The sequence below is a fragment of the Jaculus jaculus genome, chromosome 4, assembly GCF_020740685.1.
Source record: "Jaculus jaculus isolate mJacJac1 chromosome 4, mJacJac1.mat.Y.cur, whole genome shotgun sequence".
In the NCBI taxonomy this organism is placed as follows: Eukaryota; Metazoa; Chordata; class Mammalia; order Rodentia; family Dipodidae; genus Jaculus; species Jaculus jaculus.
In genome coordinates, this window is record NC_059105.1 from 32,532,168 (window position 1) to 32,544,241 (window position 12,074).

At 42.5% G+C, this 12,074-nt stretch overlaps 1 pseudogene; it reads right to left on the minus strand.

The window, feature by feature from the left end:
• Nucleotides 1-12,074, minus strand: part of LOC101608484 — a 137,410-nt pseudogene that overhangs the window by 25,416 nt on the left and 99,920 nt on the right.

A 12,074-nucleotide genomic window follows, 5' to 3' on the forward strand; every position in this document is an offset into this window, starting at 1 on the left:
TATCTACTCAGGAGACTCTTGAACTCCAAGTAGACTAGGGGAAATACTGCTGCCACTGAAGCTTTCACTGTCTTTTCAGGAGGGATGAAGTCTGAGGCTGAGGTTAGGTAGATGGAGAGTGTTCTTTAGAAACAGTGTGGGGATGCCTGAAGGCAAGAGTGGGCAGTTCGCAGCTGAGGTGGGGGAGCAGTTAGCCATTTGCTGCTTAGCTCGCTGTTTTCTTTCAAGTCTGGTCTTCAGTGTCAAGATGGCTCCTCCACTCAGGGTCTAGTTTCTTGAACTCTGCTGCTAGACTCTCTCTCTCTCTTTTTTCTGGTGAATATTTATTACCCCAACTGTAATCCTTCATTTAACATAATATAAAATTTGTGGAAAAAGAGGGTAATTAGTAATAAATCATCATCTCATCCATTAGCAGTAAATAATGCCACTTTGTCAAAGTCACAGTCATCAACCAGTCAGCTAGAGGTGATTATCTGTGCTACCCAACTGGAATCAATCCAAAAACAAACCACAGCTCCCGTTTATTATCCTAATTATGCCTTAATATGATGCCATCTTTTTCTCTCATAAACTTGATGACAATAAAAGGGTAACAATGAAAATTGACAGGATAAGTGAACAAGGAAGATAGCCTGAGAAACCTCCCCGCCCTGCCCCCCAAAAATCTTTCTAACTTCCGATGCTGAAAAAGGCTTAAAGACTTGAGCAGGGAGTAGAAGAGACCAGGGGCATTCTTCCTATCCTGACTATATGGGATGGTATTCTACCTATTAGCCAACTAGAGTGCAGGGAGTTCTTACTTTGTACGGTACAATGTTAACAGAACTGAATGTATATGGAAACCATATCATCATTTTGCCCTGGTCAGTGTTACCTGAGATTGTCGTGAGGAATTATGCAGAGGACATAGCTCTTATATGCACACACTGTCAACACAGGACAGTGCGAAGTGAGAACTGCCTGCACTCTATTGTAAAGTGACCCTGCCCCGGAAGTCATTGTTAACTTGAGATTTATCAGGCTATTACAGTACAATGGAATGAAAGGTAAATAAATACAAAAGGTTCACGCAAGGCTTTCTATGACATCCTAACCTATTATCTAGGATGAAAAATGTGTCTAAGTTGGTGAGGTGGGCCCATGAGAAGAGGATGAGAATTCAGTGCTGAAGAATGTGTGTGAAGTGAGGAGAGGCTCAGAGGTGTGGTTAAAGATCACAGTGTGATGGAAAGCAAGGTCGAAGGCTAGAGAACTGACTTGATATGGTGACTGACAGGGAGGATAGCCAAGCAGAATCAGGAACTTTCCTCAAAAGCAGAGGAAGTCAAGTTAAAGGTCTGGGGTGCAGAATAGGGGGGCGAGTGGCTAGAGAATCTTCTGAATTGGTTTCTCAGGTGACAGTGATGATAGATTTGTTCCAAAGTGTGGGTGCCTCCAAAGAAGATTTGATCAATCAAAATGAACCTCTCTACTACCTTGGGCAGTGCACTTGGCGGCTCTAAGGAAGCATTTCTTGTTTGTTTCGTTTTGGGACATGTAGGTTTCATGTAGCCTAGTTTGACAGTGAACTCTTGATCTTCCTGCCTCAACCTCCTGCTGGTATTATAGGTATGGTATGGGTCATCATGCCCAGCCATGGTTGTATTTGTAACAGGGTAGCTTGGTATTCAGGTCACATGGATTTGTCCAAGGGTAGTCCCCTAATCTAGGCTGGATGTAAGTCACTTCCTTATAGAATTGGAGTTGCGAGTGGCAGAGAAATAGTCAGATTCTCTTTGGAGAGTAGGATCCCTTGAAAGTCTTTCTGCCTATGTTTTTGTGTCCCCGTCTTCTTTATCATGTGCACCAAAGACTAAAAATGTAAAAATGCACTTTAGCTTCATTTCTTTGTTCTCTAACACAGTGATGGAGGCAGAAAGAAGAGATGCTCTTGAGGGCTGGAGAGACAGCTTAAGGTTAAGGCACTTGCCTGCAAAGCCTAAGGGCCCTTGTTCAACTTCGCATATTCCATGTAAGCCAGATGTACAAGGTGACGCATGTGCTAGGATGCACCTGAGTAAAAGGTGGAGCACGAATCTGGAGCTTGATCAGCCCGTGGCTGGAGGCCCTCTCTCTCTCTTGCTCTCTTTCATAAAAAAAAAAAAAAAAAAGTTTAAAAGAAAAAAAATTGCTCTTAAGTGCTTTTTATCTCTCATTTCTAGATTCACTCTCTTGTGTCCAAGATGCAGTTCTGCTTCAAGTTTTTGCAAAATGCTCCTACATACTTCATAGTAAACTCAATGTTTTGGTGTAAACTTATCTCAGTAGGTTTTGGTTATTTGCAGGCAGATAGTTCTAATATCTGCTAGAAGTCTATGAGTATAGAAGAGATAAATGAGGACTGACTCCTTCTTGATGAAAAGAAAAGCAGTCGAGCTGAGATGAGTAAGAAACAGTGATTGCCATTGCAAGATCTGAGTGTGTGAGAGCGGCTTGTGGTCAGGGAGTTCATAAAACTTTCAATGAGGAGAAATAGACATTAATGCTCCAAGTTTAAACCTCATTAAAAGATGTGAAATGTACTTGTGATGGGCCTCAACTGCATATGGTTAGAACCCTGAGATGCAAACCCTCCCACCCCAGGTAAAGCCTGCCATCTCTGCTCTGTATTCTTTGTGAAGAAAGCATTTTATTTATTTATTTGACAGAGGGTGAGAAACAGAAAGATACAGATCGAGAATAGGTGTGTGAGGCCACCCCAAACAAACTCTAGTCACATGTGCCACCTTGTGCAGGTGGCTTACATGGGTCCTGGGGAATTGAACCTGTGTCCTTTGGCTTATAGGCAAGCATCTTAACTGCTAAGCTATCTCTTCAGCCCTCTGGTCTGGTCTGTGTTCTTAAGACTTATCCACAGCCATTTGCTGTCATATGCCCTATGTACCAGCCAGCCCCAAATTAACATCTCTCAGTCCTTTTAGTGGAAAGTAAGGTTAAAGGCTAGAGAATGGACATACAGTTCTGAGTTCCCATGCCTCGCTTTGAGTTGCTTCTCTGCCTGCTCCTTCTCAGGTTCTCTACCTGAGTGTCTTATGGATGCCCTTCCAGGCACCTCTGTTCCATAAGCCTTCTCTGGACCCTGTGATAGACCTTCTCCTTCTCTATCCATAACTTTCTCTACCTGCTTGCTTTTGTCTTCCTCACAGACACATAGTTTCTTTAGGGCAGACAGCACTTCTGCATCACCTTTATTTCCTCCATATGAGCACAATTCCTGAACCATGTTATTATACTCAATGAATATTTCTTGACCCAACTTAATGGACCCCTAAAAACTAGAATATAGATGAAGATGTTGTATGAATGAAGTAAACCTGTCCATGTAGATGGCTGAGGAACAGATATCTCTAGTGAACAGGAGATGAAAGGCAGTGGGGAGTCAATAGGTTGTTTTGATAAGAATGATTATTTTACACCTGACTGTTTACCCCTTACAGATGATCAGAGCAGAAAGTCTCTTGGGCAAGTCAGAAGAACGGGGGCTAAAGGCACCTTCTTGGAGGGCTGGACTCACATAGGCCAGCCTAGGATTTTTCTGATTTCTACTCAACCGAAAGGTCTAAATATGAATCTCTGTTCATGATTTCAGGTGTCACTATCCAGTTTTTAACTGCCTAGTGGATGTTGCTAACTTGAATGTTTCCATAACTTCAAGCTTAAGGAGAATAAAACTAAGCCATCAAAACAGCTCTCTCCCCAGCTCCTTGTCCAATTTCATTAAGGCATCATTACTCATTCTCAATTTACACATTTACCAGTGTTGGGATTCTTTCCCTATAGCAACTGCTTCGTACAAATCTTCCTATTTTTTTCCTTAGAATGTCTTCAATTCATTTTCTATTTTCAATTTTCACTGTCACAATCCTCTTTTTTTTCCTGGACTATTCTAGTAATTCCAACACCTGCTGGCTTTAAGGCATTTCACTCTATAGCTTATCCTACATACTACTATGACTAAATTATCTTCTTTTCTTATCATGCTAGTCTCCTGATAAAAATATTTAGAAGGATCCATCACTGTGCCATATAAAAGTCTGAAGATTAATTAAAATTGCAGCTTTATTGCATGTGGGAATTATGATCATAATATTGATCACAGGAATTGCTATGATGCCTATGCTAACATAGTCCAAAACATTATCTCATGGATGGATGTTTGGAATGTTTTTGAGGTAGGGGCTTGCTGTATATCCTAGGATGGCTTTGAATGCACTATCCTCTTGCCTCAGCCTTTTGAGTGTGTTGATCATAGGTCTGTTCCACTGTGGCCAGCTTTGGCTTTGTTAAAAACATATTTTGGGGTTGGAGAGATGACTAATCAGTTAAAGGTGCTTGCTTGCAAAGCATGCCAGCTTGTGTTCCCCGTTCCCATGTGAAGTCAGATGAACAAAGTAGTGCACACATGCAGTGTTTGCAGTGGCCAGGGGGCACATCCCCCACCTCTTCTCCCTTTCTGCTTGCAAATAAATAAATAATAATAAATGATTTTCAGCATTTTCTTATGTTGTAGAAGCTTTATAAAGAGAAAAATAGTGACCATTCATTTTGAATAGAACAAGTGAGATACTCAAAATGTGGTTTTCTCATTTATCAGTTCTACATATACTTATTATTGTGTGTGTGTGTGTGTGTGTGTGTGTGTGTGTGTGTGTGTGTAATAAGGCCCTTAGATATGTCAAAGAGAAAACAAGTTGGATGAGAAGAGATATGGGTAAATATAGCCCAAATGCATGCCTTCCTACATCATACTGTCTTCTGATCTCTTCCCAATTAGATCAAGAACCACAGGACAAAGGGCTTGGTCAGAAATGACAGGCAGTTTGATAGGTAGGAATGGTGTCAGCATATGTGTGTGGAGAGGAGATAGAGTAGATAAATTGGATGTGAGGCAGCATAAGGATCAGGTTCAGTAGAAATTTGACAAACAAGTGTTCATCATTCAATATCTTAAATGAAATGTCGAAGTATCAAACATGACCTTTGGTTCTCTAGGCGCTGTAGCAGGGATTCTGCCTAAGGAGTTGTAACTCGGCTGAGCGGTCACTAAGCACTGGGCCAAGGAGTGGGCATTTGCTTACCAAGTCTACCCTCCTTTGGAAGATGATTAAGGTGCCCTGCGTGTACAGTCCGCTCTCCTCCCGGAACAGAGAGACCACTGTTGGCCAAGACAGAGAACTGCGGTGGCACTGTGGCGACTGTCAGGAAACTCACGGGCTTACCTGGAAACGGCCCACGCTGGCTGCATCTGAAACTGGGCTGCGCTGGGCTGTGGAGACCTGGCTGGACCCGCAAACCGCTGTGCCTGCGATGCTCTCCTGGAGTATCTGCACCTGCTTGGGAATGAGACAATGCCACAAGTAAAAAGACCTATTCAACTTGGATTCTTATCCTGAAAAATACTACTTCTAGCCAATTTTTTTTTTTGGGGGGGGTGGCAGTTTTAAATCTTTCACTTTGATTACATATATAAAGCAATATGGATATGCTATAGACTGAAAATGTTAGCTGTATAATAAAAATATTTTGTTGTTGTTTTTCAAGGTAGGCTTTTGCTCTAGCCCAGGATGACCTGAAATACACTATGTAGTCTCAGGCTGGCCGCTAACTCACTGTGATCCCCAAACTCTGCTTCCTCAGCACTGGGATTAAAGGCGTGCACCACTGAACCCGGCTATAAAGTGTTTTTGTATGTGTGCACATGTACATGTGTGTGTGTTCCTATGTGCACAGGTAGTCGCATGTGAGTGTGTGGATGTGGGTGTGTATGCACATGTGCAGAGACCAGAGGACAACCTCGTATATTTTTGCTTAGGTCCCATCTACCTTTTTTGAGTTGGGGTTTCCTACTGGCCTAAACTCACCAGTTAGGCTAAATGGTCTGGCAAGTGAGCTCCAGGGATTGGCCTGGCTCCATCTCCCCAGAATTTGGATTATAAGTGTTGCCCAACTTTTTAAAAATTTATTTTTGTTTATTTTTATTTATTTGAGAGCGACAGACAGAGAAAAAGGTAGATAGAGAGAGAATGGGTGCTCCAGGGCCTCCAGCCACTGCAAACATACTCCAGACACTTGAGCCCCCTTTTGCATCTGGCTACCGTGGGTCCTGGGGAATCAAGCCTTGAACCGGGATCCTCAGTCTTCACAGGCAAGCGCTTAACTGCTAAGCCATCTCTCCAGCCCCTGACTTTTTTTTTTAATTTTTAATTAATTATTTGTTTATTTGAGAGCGACAGACACAGAGAGAAAGACAAATAGAGGGAGAGAGAGAGAATGGGTGCGCCAGGGCTTCCAGCCTCTGCAAACGAACTCCAGACGCGTGCGCCCCCTTGTGCATCTGGCTAACGTGGGACCCAGGGAACCGAGCCTCGAACCGAGGTCCTTAGGCTTCACAGGCGAGCGCTTAACTGCTAAGCCATCTCTCCAGCCCGACTTTATTTTTTTTAATGTGTTTTGAGGATTGAAGTCAAGGCTTCAGGCTTGTATGACAAGAACTTCGCTGACTGAGCAATTTCCCCAGTGCTCTCTCTCTCTCTTTCTGACACACACACACACACACACACACACACCTGAGATAAAAAGGGCTTTAAAAATTCTACTTCAAACTGGCCTCAAAGATTCTCATGTTTTATTCTAATTCCTTTAGATGATTAGTTAGTCCACCTGGCTAGGCAATGGTACTCAGTTATTAAATCAAACACCAATGTCGATGTTGCTGTGAAGGGCATTTTGTAGCTGTGGCTAATGCAGTAGTTCCCTCTTAGTGTTAGTTTTATTTTCCATAGTTTTAGCTACTGTTATCAACTGAGGTCTGAAAACGTTTAATGGAAAATTCCAGAAGTAAAGAACTCATCAGTTGTAAATTTTATGCCATTATACGTAGTGTGATGAAATCTTGTTACTCTTTGTGGTGGTTTGATTCAGGTGTACCCCATAAATTCAGGTATTCTGAATGCTATGTCCCCAGCTGATGGTAATTTGGGAATTAAAGTCTCCTGGGGACAGTGTATTGCTGGGGGTGAGCCTATAGGTGTTAAAGCTAGCTTCCTCTTACCAATGTTTGTCACATTCTCCTGCTGCTGTTGTCCATCTAATGTTGGCCAGGAGATGATGTCTACCCTCTGCTCATGCTATTGTTTTCCCCTGCCATTGTGGAGCTTCCCCTTGAGTCTGTAAGCCAAAATAAACCTTTTTGTTCCCCCCACAGCTGCTCTTGGTCTGGTGTTTTCTGCCAGCAATGAACCTGACTGCAACACCATCCTACTCTGCCCTGCTGTGGACATGAATGATAGCTTCATCCAGAGTATCCACACTACCTATATTAGCCCCTTATAGCAGTTGACAGAACCTACATTCTTGTGACTTTTCTAGTAGGATAGTATTATAATTGTTCTATCCTATTATTAGTGGTTACTGCTCAGATTTTTACTGTGTCCAATTTATAAGTGAAATTTTGTCATAGATATGTATTTATAGGAAAAAAATGTATATATAGGATAAGTGCTTTCAATGGTCTCAGGTATCTACTTAGGGCTTTAGAATATATCCTTTGTGGATTATGGGAAATCCCTGTCTATAATCAGTAGACTTAAGAAGATCATTTGCTATAATATGGGTGGGTTCCCACCTAATCTTTTGAAAAGCTTACAGGAAGAAGAAGTTCTGTCTCAAGATTGCAGCTTTGCGGGCAGGAGGATATAGCTGAGTGGTAGAGCACTTTCCTAGCGTGCTTGAGTCCCTGTGTTCAACTCGCAGTAGTAAGAAAAAAGGAAAACTGATTGCAGCATCATCTCCTGCCAGAGAGTCCCAGTGTTCTGGAACAGTTCCAGCCCTATAGAGTTTCCTTCACCAAGCCCCACAGCCAGCTAAAACAATGCCTCCACATAACTCTCTGTGTGTGGGTGTGTCATGGGAGACCTTTTCCCTGGGGTGAGGGGAACACATGTCTTCTCCCTAGATAGGGCACAGACAAAAGACCCAAGCACAATTACACCAAAGCCAATCTTGGAGAACCAATGCATTTACTGGGGTTACTTACAGAGCAGGGTGATGGGTGGCTTTCAGGAGCAAAAGATGACTCAAAGGCATCATGGAAAAGCCCACCCAGCATGGGTGACACTTTCTCTGGGGCTCAGTACACACCCTTGCCGGGCACTCAGTTGGCCAGAGTCTTGAACACACTGCCTCACTTGTAGGCAGCTCCATTACAGCCTCTCTAGCACCCTCAACTGAAGAGCCTCAATCCTACTGTTCCACTTGCAAACAGGTCTGAGAATCTGTCATCCCCAAGCAGTTGTTTTCCCTTAATATAGTCTTAGGGTGGGCTCTTACAAACCTTTCCCAGGCTTGTTGACTTCCTGAGTCTCTGGAACGTCTTTCCTACCTCACGCACCCACGCCCACAAAGAAGAAATGTTTCAGTTTCTAATTAACATAACTCTTGGAGGAGTAGTTGTGTGACATTTAAATTTTGGGTCTCACAGACTTAACTTCCTTTTATCTCTTCAGGAGAGAATATTTCAATCTGGAGGAAGCTGATACATGGACAACAGGCAAATACATATGTGTATGTGTGTATACATGTATAGGTTGTATATACGCATAGAGAATATATGTAGAATTATGTTTGTGACCTTCATACAGTAGTTCTGTGTTTTTGCTAGAACCCTGGCTGATACACTTACCTTATGTTACTAAGAGTTCTTCAAAAGAAACGTTTGCATGTACTCATATGTGTATAATTGTGTGTGTATGCGATTGTATATTTAACCTTAATACATTGGTTCTGTGGCTTTGCCAGGACCCTGGCTGATGCTATTCTGTTAATAGGTATTAGTTAATAGAAATGTCTGCATGGCACTATGGTGTATACTTCCTGTTTGTTTCTCAAAAACACTGCTGAGGAAGACATAGGCTCTGTCTCCTGTTGTGGTCTCACCATCCAGCTCATTTTCTTCTCCTCTTGTTCTATAGAACTTCTCTGTCTTGTGGGGATTCTTGGCTTTGTAAATTGAATGGGGCAGGAGTGCTTTCTATGCCAGGGGCCAGGTATGTCCCACCCTAGCCAATCAGAGTAAGTAACACATCTTGTTTGCCACAGTGATTGACTCAGGGATGAGCATGACTCAAGATGGCTTCCTCTCTCAGGAAAGCATCAGGTTACTGTGGAACCTGCCACCTGAAAGGGCCAAGTCAGATGGATGGAGCCATCATCTCTCACAAGAAAGTCAACAAAGATCAAAAGAGGCAGGTCCTGATGACATCATTTTAATTCCTGGATTTAGCTGTACCCTGCATTTCTAGTTTCCTATTATCAGCAGAGGTCTGAAAATGTTAAATGGAAAATTCCAGAAGTAAAGAATTCATCGGTTGTAAATTTCATGCCATTATAAATAGTGTGATGAAATCCTGTTACCATCTGTGGTGGTTTGATTCAGGTGTCCCCCAGAAACTTAGGTGTTCCTAATGCTAGGTCCCCAGCTGATGGTAATTTGGGAATTAAAGCCTCCTGGAAGCAGTGTATTTTTTTTTGGGGGGGGGGGTGGTCTTATAGGTGTTATAGGTGTTATAGATAGCTTTCTCTTGCCAGTGTTTATTTTTTGATACTATGTTTTCTGACATGGTGAGTTTTGATTCCCAGGAGCTGCACAGGAAACCAGAGAAGTGGTGGAAAAAATGATTATAGAGAGGCCTGGAAGCAAGGGAACAGCTGCTGAGTCCAGAGACACAAGAAAGCCACCCAGGGCACTGGAATAACTCCTCAGCATGGTGGTGACTTTGCACTTGGTTGTGGTGCTCAAATCAGACAACAGGTGTGGAGGTTTATTAGAACTTCACCTGCAAGTTTTAAAAAATGTATGTATGTTAGAAATTTTTTCCTAAAATGCAAAAAAGAGGACTGGAGAAACAGCAGTCAAGACACTTTCCTACAAAGCCAAAGAACCTAGGTGTGAGTCCCCAGGACCCATTTAAGCCAGATGCCCAAGGTGGTACATGCTTCTGAAGTTTGTTTGCAGTGGCTAGAGGCCCTGGTTCTCTCTCTCTTGCTCTCAAAAAATTAATTAAAGTACAAAAGATGTTGCAATATCTCATAAATATTGAAGGGTTAATAGCTTTCCCTGAAAACTAGAGGGAACTGAAGAGTTAATAACTCTCCCTAAAACTAGCAGGCAATAAAGAAGTCACAGAGACATGCAGCCTTGACAGGCTACACCTGATTGATAAACTTCCCTTAGCTCAGAAAAACCTTGAGGGACCAGAAACCGTCTGGTGGGTTTTCCTCCCTAGATAATTTGGCTAAAATAGCTTATTCTGAGCAAGGACACAAATAACTACAGTTCTTTATCTACTTTCCTTGGACCTGCAGCTGGTACAGACTATTTTTCTTAGGATCTGCCTTATAAGATTGCACCCCAGTCTGGCCCAGAGCTTCAGCCTTCATCCCACGGGAAGGCTGCTGCCCCTCACTGCTTCATTCAGTAAACAGTCTGTCTGTAGAGATCAAGTCTGGTGTTCTCTTTTGCTTTTCTCTTGCACTTTCCTTACATGTATAATTTTTTTTCCTTACATGTATAATTTAACTGAATAATGTGAGTTGTTTTGGGACCAAACCTTATGATCAATTCCTTAATTAGAAAAATTCTGTGACTGAATTCTATAAAATTTGAAATCCAGGGAAGATGGCTCAATGAATAAAAGTACAGCTTGCAAAGGCTGCCAGCCAGGGCTCAATTCCTCAGTACCCATTTAAAACCAGATGCACAAAGTAGCACATGTACCTGTAGTTCATTTGCAGTAGCAAGAGACCCGGACATACCTATTCATATTCTCTCTTTCTCTTTCTGTCTCTCTCTGTTATAAATTAAAAAAAAAAAAATTAAAAAAATCTGAAATCCAAAATGCTCCAAAGTCTGCCATGCTTCAAAATCTGTGAGTTCTATTCTTTTCTAAAAACATATTTACGTGAGAGAGAGAAAGAGGGGGGGGGGGAGAGAGAGAGAGAGAGAGAGAGGGCATGCCAGGGCCTCCATCTACTGCAAACAAACTCAAAATGCATTCACCCCCTTGTGCATCTGGCTTACATGGGTCCTGGAGAGTCGAACTGGGATCCTTTGGCTTTGCAGGCAAACAAACACCTTAACTGCTAGGCCATCTCTCTAGCCTGAGTTCTATTCTTTCGAGTGCCAACATAAGTGGTAAACCCTGCACCTCATGTCATGTGGCAGATCATGGTTCAAATACATTTACACTAGTCAGGCATGGTGGCACATGCCTTTAATCCCAGTACTTGGGAGGCAGAGGTAGGAGGATCACCGTGAGTTTGAGGCCATCCTGAGACTCCATAGTGAATTCCAGGTCAGCCTGAGCTAGAGTGAAACCCTATCTCAAAAAACAACCAACCAAACAAAAATTACACTAGAGATAACGTATAAAATTACCTTCAGGCTTATGTGTATAAATCATTTTCAACACAAGTAAGTTTTGTACCTATATTCAGGTGTTTCCAAATTAGAAAAAAGAAAACTAAAATCTGAAACACTTCTAGTCTCTACTGGTTTGAAGAAAATATATTCAACTTGTGTTGATAAATGTGACATCAATTCTTGGTCAGCCATTCTTGTTTAAATATTAGTCCAGTAGTCCCAGTGGCCAATTCTTTAACACATACATTTAGATTGAAAGAATAAATGGGCTTTTATTGATGAGAAAAATATGATTCCCTGAACCAGCATGGTAGACAGGTGAGGGATGAGGCTTTACTGCAGGACAAGTACTGTGTTAGAGGTGGAGGGCGGCTGAGAGCAAAGACCAGAGACCCCAGGTCAGAGACAGGCTCCACAGGATGCCTGGGAGATGAGGTTTGAAGAGCTGTTAGAGGACGAGGTAGTGTTAGAGCTCTGGTGGAAGAAGAAGGCACCACGGGTGTCAGGAATGTGGACGCTGGGAAATGCCAAGTAGCCGGAGATGGTGGAAATAAATGCGTATGTGGAAGATGTGAGAGGTGATGGCAGGAAGGTAGGTGGCAGACTACTACTA